We start from the raw sequence: 12,439 nt of genomic DNA, 5'->3' as shown, positions 1-12,439 counted from the left end.
ATTCTATATTGGCATTTCTAATAAATAACATAATAATAAACCTTATTCATATAGCACCTTTCATAACTTATAATTAAGCTCAAAGTGCTTTACAAAAAGCGAAAACAAAAAAAGTCAATTAATTATTAGGAATAAGTATAGTAGTAAAACAAGCTAATACCAAATGCAAACATGCTGATAATAATGTTATCACTCAATAGCGTAACCCAGTGACATTGTTAGGCCTATTTTAGGGGGGCTGGAGCTACCTAAAGAAATATGTTTTATTTCTCTGTAAAGTCCTTTCCATGATGTTGTCAGACAGTTCTAATAACAATCTGAGTCCATCACGGACAAAACAAGCACTTTAATGGAGGTAACGCTACAGTCTGTTGCACCCATTCTCTCTCAATACCATTTTTTGAGATTGAACAATTCCAAAGTTGACCTTCAAGGTGACGAGGCACAAGATTGTCTGCATAGTACTCGCTTTATAGCCACACAGTCACACGTACAAATATCCTAATGGATTTTTACATAACTCATATAGTCACAATTATCAAACCTTCAAGTATTATGATTAAAGCTGTGAGTCGGCCCTGGTTTCAGTTTAAGTCCATTATGCCGGCTATAAAGAGATCTACTCTTGAATCGAATCACTTATGACGCTGAAAGGCTTTATGAATGTAGAAAGATTACAGGGAATCAGAAGTGAGATAGAAATCTCAGAAAAAAGAAAGAAAGAAAATTGAGTTATACTAATGTCTCTGTATCAGCCAGTAGTGTCTGATGATGGTCTAGGACATTGTATTAAAAAAATAGGCACATATCTGCGACACCTTGAGGTATCAGGTGTGAATGTGATGAAAACATGATGTAAGGCAGGGCTATTCAATTGGCGGCCCCCGGGTAAAAAGGAATATTTACTGGCCCGTTTAGTGGGAAAAACATTAAAAAATGCTGGCCGTATAGTGGCCGTATAGTGGCAATCCTCACCGCGCGCCCCCGCTATGTTCTTCTACGTGTACTTTACGCGCTTGATGTTGTTCTGATGACCGTCCGCCTCGTTGAACCACCACAATGTCGCTTTCTACTTTAAAAAAGTTGACACTCTATTTTGATAAGCTGTTGCACTCTTCAGACTCGTGGTGTGAGCAGAACCGGACCGGTACTTTTATAATAAAAATGCGGCTGTGTCTCCATCCAAAATCTGCTGCGCTCGCGCTGCCTGCTCGCACAGATCCGCTCGTGCTCACATACGATGATGCAGGTCGAGTGTTGACTAGAAATATATGCAGACGGCGCTCCTTCAAAACAACATCAAGCGTGTGAAGTATTAGGACGTCATGACGTATGTACAACCGGCAATCGGGCCAAGGGCCGTTTGGGCTGGAGCAGTTTGAGTGCAAAGCGAATCGGGAATTGTGCCGAGGCACGGTACAGATCAAATGGCCCTGGTGTGAGTGTGCCCTTAGTTAACACTAGGCAGCCTATGTTAATAAAATAAGGATTGTTTTTTGATAAGCTGTGGAACTCTGAGTTAACCTATTTCTACCTGAATTTCTATGAACTGTTAAGCTGTTGAGTAAACCTATAACTTGTATTTTACTTGATAAAATAAGAGAATATATGCACTCATATGTCGTTGTAGTGTTTTACAGTATCTGTAGCTATTAATGTGATGCTCATCATTTTCAAGCCATATTTTTCCAGCCCCTCATTTTGGATCATTTCCATCAACTGGCCCTCATTCCAAACTAATTGAATAGCCCTGATGTAAGGGAACACCGAGCGGTAACTGTTGAAGTCATGCTATAAAGTTTTCTTGGATACCTCTGTTACCTTTGATACATAAACTTATTTTTTGTTGGTTAACTTAAAACTGCTTGGTTTAGGAAAAGATTGTGGTTTCTGTTAAAATAAGTATGTTTGGTACATACCTGGCTGGCGAAGTACTGTGTAATTTATTAGCTAAAATCAATATCCTCATTCGTAAATAGGTCCTTATAAGTGTATAATTACCTCTGCCAATAATCAGATTTATTCTTGTAGACAAAGAATTTCTTATTTGTATTTACATTGGACAAGTCCTCAGGAGGCTTCCATGTCGTTGGAGGGACATAAACCCCTAAACGCGATTTCATACACATGCAGGGTGCACATGCAGGACTGGCTCTCCCCTGGGGCGGACAGCGACATTTACAGAGTTTTCCGTTCGCCCATGATGCAGCCATTCCCAGACACCAGTGCACCCACGTCCCGCTGCCCCCCCTGGAAGAGCGAATTTCGCGGAGCTTTTTCTTCCGCCCGTGTTGCACGGATCTTGGATATGGGCACGCCCACGTCCCGTTGTCCCCCCTGGAGCTCCCGGAGAGTGACTTTTATGTAGTTTTTCATCTGCCCGTGATGCATTAATCCCAGGTATCCTGGATATTTAGGAACATTCGTTTGTGTTTGTTGTGTGTCTACTTGCTACCTGATGCTATGCTACGACATAGTAATGGAAGGCTACCAAAAATAAACCTCATCACCTGAAAGAATACTGGTGAAGTGGTATTGGATGACATGTTGTCATAGCTTCTTGGTACATATCGGCTAACGTAGCAACAAAGCGATGCACTATGAGCACTATTTGTTTGAATGCAAAATACAATTTCACCACTAGATGGGAGTAATTCCTACACACTGTCTTTTTAACGCCATGAGTTTCTCACTCTTACCCCTTTTCCACCAACGCAAACCTAGTTCAGGAACCGGGCCGGTGCCCGTGCTGGTTCGCAGTTGGTTCAACTTGCGAACCGTCTGAGAACCTGTTTGCGTTTCCACCGGCTAGAGAGCCCAGAGAGCCACGTCATTACGTCAGTGTATACGTCTGAGGTTTCCCCGCAGCGCTAATTTCAAGCATAGCAGACATGTCTCTTCAGAAAGTGTTTATTTTGGCAAATAATACAATAACAATAAAATACACAAAATACTAAAATCACAAAATTTTTTAAAGTGTAGAACAGTGTGTGATCAATAGATCGGAGTGTTTGATGTGTAGTCATCTGCAGGTTGGACCTCCGTTCAATATCGCCGATGTCCGACAGCTCTACAAACACAAACCAGAGAACAGCGGTTTAATCACAAACGTGTCCATGTTGCTGTGAAGACAGATGTTAAGTCACGTTGGTAGTTGGTAACATTTAGTGAGCCAACGGCAGTCAGAAAGTGGCATGCTAACGTTGTTGTTAGCAATATCACACGAGCTGGCTAGCTAGCCGGTCGGCTTACATTACCCGAGGAAGCAAAGCCACTAGTTGCTGCTGTTACGAACGTAATCACTAGCTTGGTAAACTAAACAGAAATGTGTCGTTGGATTGCAACGAGGTGAAACAATTTAAAAATGAAACTTACCGGGAACAGTAACGTTAGTAAAACTCTGCAGCGGCGTATTTTCACCCGTTGCCTCGAGCGTTAACCCCGCCCCCAGCCCCTAACGTAAGCAAGACCTTCTCCGGGGCCGGTTCCAGCCCAGCAAGGAGTTGGGGCCGCTTGGGAACCAGTTTTCCAGGCCGAGAGCCGGGCACCGGCTCCGAACCGGCCCTCAAAATGCCTCGGTGGAAAAGGGGTATCTTTATACTACGTCGGTTCTTTAAAAAATAAAATGCTCTCATCTAGATTTTTGATGTTGATGTTCATTTTAAGATTAATTTATCAATTACTTTGAGCGGATGCAGATTTATATTTAGGAATGTATTTCTGACTTAGATTTCAGGTCAACACTTATCCTTTTCTGACCTCTAACTGACCTACCCGAGGAGCAGTAAGACGACCTCTACGCCTGCCTGAGTGCATCTTATTCCTATATAATCTCACTATTACAAACTGATTTTGAGTTATAATGGGATTATTTTCAGATGAAAGTTACACTTGAAGTGTCCCTAACGACACATGTCCCATTTACACTGCTTCTACCTAGTTACGGTTGCTAGGGTAGGTATGATTGCATAATCATGGTTTGGGTTTGGCAAACAATCCGTTTTTTTTGGATTATCTGTATAAACTCATGTACTGTAGTCTCAAATTGCTCTTTAATCTCTTTACTAGTGTTGGGTAAGAGTAATAGAATAATTGATTACTAAAATTATTTCTTCTGGTTTCTATTGATTAGTAGTATCGCACAGTCCAAAAATATCGTATTGGCCCGAATTCCATTTTTCTGGGTATTACATTTGAGAAAGCGAGTGCAGTATTATATTGGCTGACACGAGAGAATTTCCATTTTACTTGCAACATCACATATTTTTTTGATTGGAAAGCCGGTGTCCTACAGAGCTGCTATATAGATTGTTCATGACTTGTTGTTACCATGTTAGTGAGTGTCTTCAAGTCTGTTTTAGTGCATCTTTTAGAGCTGATCGGCCCTCCAAGTGTTTAGGAAGTCTAGTTCCGGCCTTACAGTTAATGCAATGTGTTTTGAGTCCAAAACATCTCTAGACGTTAAATGTAGAAAAATGCAGAAACATCGGGGTACAAATCATCTGTGAACCGCCAAGAATTTATGCTGCCACAGATAACTGTGAGAGAATGTGTGAGACAGATAGACAAGTTACACAAATGTGGAATTTATGCATTAATGGGATTGTTTCCTGGTTTTTCTATCTGAATATGTGTTTATTTGAACCAGCAAGTAGAAACCAAACCATCTCTTATTGCTCAAATTTGTGCTTTTATTCAAGACCATTTTGCAAATTATTGAATTTAATTATTTTGAATGGAAAGGTTTCATTTAGTCATATTCATGTCCTGCATTTCCGAGGTAAATGTTCTGCCTTTTGACCAAGCAGAGTTGGTGAGTGATTGGTTTGGAAAATTAATTTGAACCCACAGTCATTTTTTTTTTAGTGAAAGGACACTGAGTTCTATCTTACGAGAACAATGAGGCGCTCTGAGAGCTGGTTTTTCCTCCGGGGAGGTCAAAAATTTGAGTCATTTTCCCTTTTCGAAATACTGTGCACACTGCAGGGTGTTCATCTCCGGTGACACTGCAGACAGTATGCCAATGTGATTGATGGCTTTACTCAGTTTGTCCCTTCATGAGTTGTGTGTTTTTGGAACCAGACTGAGATTGACCCAAAAGACCTTTAGTCTTTGGTTGGATAGTGTCCGCAAAAGTCCCCTGACCCGTTGGTAACGTTTTCAGTGTCCGGCAGCAAGAGTGCACACATAGGAAGGAAGGAAGGAAGTACCACTTTGATGAGTATGTAAGGTTTTTTTTCTCCGATACTTAGCTTTTGTATTTACTCTCAATGTTTTTAGCGAGGTATTTCAGTGCTGTGTTGGATGGTGTGACAACAATCGGGTACAAAACTATCAAATAATTCAGTATAACTGGAATTATAGTGTTTAATTCATTTGTATTAATTGTGCTATGACCCATGGTCATTACTTTGTTTTGTTTCTGTATTAACAGCTCTCTCTTCTCCCCTCCTCAGTGTGTGCACTCGTTGTGTGTGTGTTTGTGTGTAATACGCTGCAGGTGGTGATCTCTCTGATTGGCTCAGGTGATGGGATTGCTGGATTTGCTAATGTGGGTGATATAAACCAGCTGATGTCAACCTCCGGCCGTCGCTTCCTCTCCCATTTCCAACAATGGAGGCCGATCCGACCTTAGGATTGTGTGTGCTAGCTGAGGTCTTTTGTGTTTAGTGCTGGTGTGTTGAACTAAGAGATACTGGCAACTGTGTCAAGTAACTATTAATGTTGAATCAAGAGATATTGGCCTAAGTGTTAACTAACTGTTCTGTCCTAGCCTATTCAAACCTGAGGTAGCAGGTGATAGGAGTGGGTAGCCATTTTATTTTTATACCATTTTTCCCCCTATGTTTTGTCACAGTTAGGAGTTAGGTTGAAGCCTTGTGTTTTGTTTCCGGCCAAAGCCTGGAGCCTGGAGATGAAACTGCTACCTTGAATTGTTAATTGGGGTCGTAACAATTGGCTTTTTGTATAGGCATTTCATAATCAAAATAAATGCCGTGATTGTGACTCAGGCATGAGCATGCAATAGCCTTGAAGCAATTTGTGAGCATAATGGCAACGGAGAGGAACACAATTTGCTTTTGTTAAACAGGCCCATGAATAGAATACAATACAACATTATTGTGTTGGCAAGACCAAGCGCCTTCACACTTCACATGTCACAAAGTTGGAAGAACGCTTTTGTCTATAATATAATTGTTTGCTGAAGCATTAAGGAATTAGAACCAGGCCAATAGCAGAATAAATTGTATAGCAGAACAAATTAGTCTGCTATTATTTAGAGTGTCTTCATCATCTGTTATGTGATCTATTTTTGGATGAAACTGCATATGTGGGTGAGGTGAAGCTACAGGATTGTCCACTGCATTGTGGATTTGAAATAGCTCTATTTGACCTATTTAACTACTCTGAACGTCTCACTCTTGGACCTACAGTTCATGTGACCGAATCAGGATGTGAAGTGAAGTAACTGAGGGGGTAGGATGCTGAAGTGGAGTGGGATAAATGCACACCAGGAATATAGCCGGGATCCTGAATAGCAGAGACATCAGAGTGGAGTTCAGCGATACCAGCTGACACTTCTACCTCTCGCCACCTGCACTGAAAAAATAAAACCCTTGGATCAATGTAAAAAAATTGAGGTAATCAATCACACGAAATATTTGACATTGACTCGAAGCAAAAATTTAATTTAGTTTAACCTGAAAAGTTTAAATCCATGCAACCACTTTTTAAAGGTTGGAGCAATCGAATCATTTTAGTTTGGAGCAAACTAATTATTTTAGATTGTCTCAAATAAAAAAGTAACAGTTGTCATTATTTGAAATGTATAGTAAATCAAATTCAATTCAATTAAAAATAGCTTTTTATTCATTTTGATCAATGACTACTCAGAACACTTTCCTTTAGAATACATTCATATTTATTGTTCCATAAACATTCAACATCTGTTTTAAATGTCCTGTCGAACTACTAAGACATCATGCAGTACCCATGGCAAATTTACCAGGACATACGTTTTCTAATTCAGGTGTAAGCCTTACTATTAGCTAAACACATGATCAATTGCTGCCCTATTGATATTTTCACCCTGCTGCACACACTGCCTCACCCTAATCTGTGAGGTCTTTGGAGGTACTAACATCTGTCTATGGCAAAAAAAAGGTACTCTAACATCACAGACTGTGGTGGGGCAGTGTGTGCAGCAGTGTAAAAATATCAACCACAGTTCAACCTAAAATACAAGTAATTTGACAAAATGGCTTTGAGCCCACAAATTTGTTACATAATTCAAATCTTCACTTGATGACATCACATTTGTAGTAATATTGAATTGGGAAGGTTTTTCCTGACGGAACACATTTCACCTTAAAACATCCTAAAATATAATTAAATGTTATTTTGACAGCATTGTACACCTGTTTCAAATGTCTATGATGTTGAACAGACTCTTTCAGCTGAACACAAATCCTGGAACTGCTCCTCAGACAGTGAATAGTGGAACTCCTAAGACACTGAGAGTTTAGGCATAATAGCTCAAACAAAATCTCTGAGCCTACAAAGTTGGTGACTTTAAGTATCACTCACATGATGGAATCAACAGTTAGGAATTAGAAGTAGGAACATTCTTCTGACAGGAAACGTTATCCAAATGATTTTCTTAAAAGGGTTTTAAGATGACTTGTGTGAATTTCTCCAGTTCTCAAGATAGAAAGCTCCTGGTCCCCTCCATTAGTCTGAAAATGTAACCTCTGTGCTGTACAGTTGGGTGCTCAGTCTATTGATTTTCTTGGTCATCCTTTTTCCATCAAGCTCCATCAGGACCTTTTGCACAAATTCAAAGGTGAAGTGCAGCCTTTTTGGATATTTTAGGTTGAGTGTGTATAAGAGCCCAAAGACCATGGCAAAAGCTGTTGCAACCAAGGGCAACTCGTTTAGGACCTCTGTTCCTTCGGTGACAATTTTAATTTCTTCGGGTGGATGTAGAGGATCCTCTTTCTCAGTGATAAAGATCGCCATGGTTGTCTGCTCCAGTTCTTCAACCTCATTTTCCTGCATTAAAAAAAAAGAAAAGAAAAGATAAGCGTTATTGTTTCAGAAATCGAATCTTAATCTCTTATAAACTCTAAACTTTCAAAACTTGAATAGGCGCAAATCAAACAAATGTTTATTACAAGGGGTATGACGAGATTAAAAGTGACAAGATTTCTCGTCGGGTTAAAAAGCTGTCCCATGAGACTCACACAATTCACATATTTACCCTATTTATTACATATGGCTGTTAGTCTGTGGGTGTTAACTGTGTGAGAGGGTGAGAGCCCTTACCTGGTATTCTTTGATAAGATTCTCAACAGGTTCGCCCAGGTAGATCATCAGAGAGGATGCATTCTCTTCTGATGGTGATGTCCACAGTCTGAGTAAGAACAGTTACAATCAATTAAAATTAAACAATCAATTCAGCCATGGATCTCACTGATACACAACTTGTTCATAGATACCTCATCTAAAACTTGCAAGGTCCTGGTGGTCTTCTCTTTCACAACTCCTCCCTTGCTCCTGATGACCTCCAGCAGTTTGGTGGAGTGCTTGTCCAACTGCGACAAGTACTTTGTCTCCAAGGGAACTGTTGTGATTCGGATGAACTTGGCATTGATCTAAAAAGTAGAGCATACAGAAAGAAGGGTACAAGTTTTTAGATGGTGAAATACTTAAACCTAGAAAAACAAAACAGAATCACCAGCACAGTCTAACCAAATTATCACCTACACAAAAAAAAAAAAAAAAAAAAAAACGTGAATTGAGTGCCATGCCAATGAAACCACTACAGGCTAACAATTAAGTTAGTAAATGCATGGGTGACTAATGCGTCTGAGATGCTTTGCATCTAAAAACCTACCTCTTCCATCTGAAAAAGTGCAGGCCATCTCTCGAAGACGTCTTCAATGCTAGGCTTCTTATGCACAATTTCTTGTCTCTGGTATCCGAGCGTCTTTGCCATCTCTTGCCAGTCTTTACATTTCCACATACATGGATAACTGAGGAAACATGATACAAAAGATACCTTTAGTTAACTGAGTAGACTACACCTCATTTTTTATTTACATTTAGTTTAACCTAGTAGATCTGGTAGACAATTTCCCAGATAAGAGAAGATTCTATACTTTCCCCAGCCAACTGGCCTAATTATCAAAAATGTCCTTATGACAATGTAAATAGAAGTTACCACAAGCAATGATCACTGGCAGGAGCTTCCAAATAGGTTTCACAGCAGGAACACAATTGATTGGTGGCTGCTTCCCTGAACTTGAAAGAGAATACATTATTTAGTTTTTAAGTTAACCATCAAAGTGTGTTCGCTACTAACATGATGCACAAATTATACTAACACATATACTTTATTTTATGATTTTAGGGAAGCTGGCTAACATTTTGGTACTTTTTTTACCACATGTAAATGCTGTTAACAGTGTAGCAAAGTAACATTACCAGCTAGAATTAGCTGGGCCTTGTAATACCATGGCTGATAAATACTGAACACTTGATAATTAGGAGGGGGAATAAAAGATCACAGATGCCTTTATGCTATTGACAGCAGAAATAACCATCAGTCAAGTTTTCAGCTTGAACCTGGGGATTAACTAACGTCACCACGTGTCAAAAACGAAAAAAAAAAAAAACTTTGGAGCATTATTAACCCCCTTCCTTACAAGCTAGCATGTCATGGTTGGTAATAATTGATGCCTAACGTTGTGTAGTTTCATATGATACTACTACTATCTTCACTAGCATTAAAACAGAACCCGCAGAGCACTTTAAGACAGTAATGTCGGCAAATAAACATTTGCTAGGCTCTTCGCGCCACTGTTAACTATTAAACACACTAAGCAGAGCAAGCATTTTAAGTCACGAACATAACATTAGCTGTAACGTTAACTAACTTACACGTGGTAACTTGCGCTACCGTCAATGCCGCCACAAAATAACTACATTTAGAAATGATAGCTTGCATTTGTTAGTTAACGTAGCTAGCTAACTGTGATAGCATAACCCACTCACGACCAGAGGGCGGCTAACGTATGTTAACTTTATAGTTTGAATGAAGAATGCTAACGTTAGCGCTAGCTTAACGTCATAACTTACAAGCTATCAAGCGGTAGTGCTGAAATTACGGCCAGAGTCAAGGCCAGTCAGATATACTTGGAAAAAACCGTTAATGGTAGACAAGGTTTAATGTTTTTACCTTATCAGTATCAATGTTGCTCGTTGTCGTTCTTCTGTGTCGCAGCCTGGCTCGAGGGGTCTGTTGGAGTGTACCGTTGCGGCCGACGCCCACTGATCCTGTGACGGACGTTTTTTTTATTCCTTTATTTGGACGTAAACGGGTCAGAGAGCGCGATCTCAAACTCAAAGTGCGCATGTGCAAATTATGCTTAATCTAATAAAAATGCTTTGATCAAATGAATAAATTCAGTTCAATGTCCAGCTGCTAATTAATATTGTATCCAAATACAAAAATAGTTTCAACCATAAACATAAATTAGAATGTTTAGATTAAATGAAAAAACTAATAACTTTCAGCTATTAGAGCGCGAAAATACACATTAAACCAACAACAGCAATGTTAGACTTTTTTCAGTGTGGAAGGTTGTTGGCACAGGGCCACAGGTTCATCAGCATCACAAATTTAGCTTCTATCTATATCTGCTCATTGCGTATTGGGACAATTGGGCTTCATGTGCATGTTGGAGGTAAATAATAGTCCTCTTTTATTATTCTTATTAAATTGTTAACCAAAGCACTGAAGTGGTTATTTGTCACCGCTGGCAGAAATACAATGTCTTTTTTTGATAAGGAAATATATGAAACAAAGGGAGAAAAATCAGTAGTGGCAGCTTAAACCTCACCAAGTTTCACATACATTCATGATTTTCCTTTTGTGTGGTATTTCTGTTAATTTTTCTTACTGTCACCAAATCATTCCCATTGAATGAAATTCATCTTTAAAAAGGCTCAGTAACACTTGTTATTATAGTTTTAGAAAAGTTACTCAAACAGGAGGTAATCGTGCATTTCTGGAGGAATATGATAAATATAAGTTTTGCATACACAGATAAAAGTTTGTGAGTAGATATATTAATTGTTGGTGTCTTTCTTTTTGTGGGATTTTTTTTCTTTTTGTGGTTTCTTAAGGAGGAATCCCAAAATAAGTCCTAACTTGCTGTAGATGTTCTATATTTTTCTTGAGAGGGTGCACTCAAGTTTAAAAAGATTAAATATACAATCGCCTGAGAATTTATCTTCCCCCAAACTTTGCCCCATCTGCAGGGGGAGGAACTATTTTCTCCTAATGTAATCAGGAACTGCAGGGAACCATTTGAAATGGAAATAATAATGTAATAACCAGGAGGCCGAAGAAGCTACTTCATATGAGGCACCTTAGTCCCACAGAAAGGCCCCATTCACTCTGATATCTGCACTCGTGTTTTATCCCCACAGGATTATTCAGTGCTTTCTTTAAGGTGCAGCTGTGTGTGTGTGTGTGTGTGTGTGTGTGTGTGTGTGTGTGTGTGTGTGTGTGTGTGTGTGTGTGTGTGTGTGTAGGGATGCAACAGTTCTCAATATAATATTGAACGGTATAGGTTCAATACACACTTCTTATTTGAGGTATTTTTGGTTTTGCAATAAAATTTCACATTATTTCACATTTCCATCCTTGTATTTCTCTCTGAATTGGTTTTGCCTGAGCTTTAGAGGAAATTTTGTCAGCCGCTGACTCCAGAGGCTAAAAAAGGTGCTGCAGTATGATCGGCATTCCGTTTTCTTCTCCAGCATCACTGATTGGAAGGCATGAGGAGGCCACCCTCGGGACCCTCACCAACATATTAAAGGATAGTTCAAGCCCCCTTGTTAAGATTTCTGCCTGTAGCCTCAACCGCCACTTAATCACTTCGTCTGCAAAGGAAATTCATAGTGTAAAACCAAAATACCAGAACTTTCCTCCATTTGTCATGCTATTAAACGGGACTATAAATGAACTACAGCAGAGTATCACAGATCTTTCTGCACTATATTATATTTGCAATGTAACTGCAACTTACTTGAAAATGTATACAGTTGTGCTAAACACAAAAAGTCAAGTTGTTGTATCTCTGCTGTAAAATGTACTTACCTCTCCAGAGGTTTGTGTGGGAACGAGACTTGAACTCTGCTCACTTGTCACACTGAACATAACATCAGTGTTCGAGTTCTACTTCGTTCTGAATATGGAGGTTCAGTCCTGCCTCTCTGTACAGTTTGTGTAATGTGGCTCATTTCAGCTGCAAAGAACAATCATAAACGCTGACTGTTGATACGTTTATTTTAGTTTAATTGAAGACGGCTGTTTAATCTTTCCCTGATCAGTCTTTGACCATGTGTGTTTGGTCTGGTCTGGTTTTCT

The 12,439-nt window shown here is 39.5% G+C and overlaps 1 long non-coding RNA gene across 1 annotated transcript; it reads right to left on the bottom strand.

Moving 5' to 3' along the window:
* Positions 1-7,765: 7,765 nt before the first annotated feature.
* Positions 7,766-9,017, bottom strand: LOC311022804. The gene is made up of 3 exons (XR_014598145.1): positions 8,897-9,017; positions 8,326-8,654; positions 7,766-8,052 (listed from the first exon to the last, which is right to left on the bottom strand). It is a non-coding gene; the product is annotated as an uncharacterized lncRNA (long non-coding RNA).
* Between the last annotated feature and the right edge of the window lie 3,422 nt (positions 9,018-12,439).

Source organism: Eutrigla gurnardus (assembly GCF_963514095.1).
Source record: "Eutrigla gurnardus genome assembly, chromosome: 13".
In the NCBI taxonomy this organism is placed as follows: Eukaryota; Metazoa; Chordata; class Actinopteri; order Perciformes; family Triglidae; genus Eutrigla; species Eutrigla gurnardus.
This window is presented reverse-complemented; position numbering and strand designations above follow the sequence as displayed.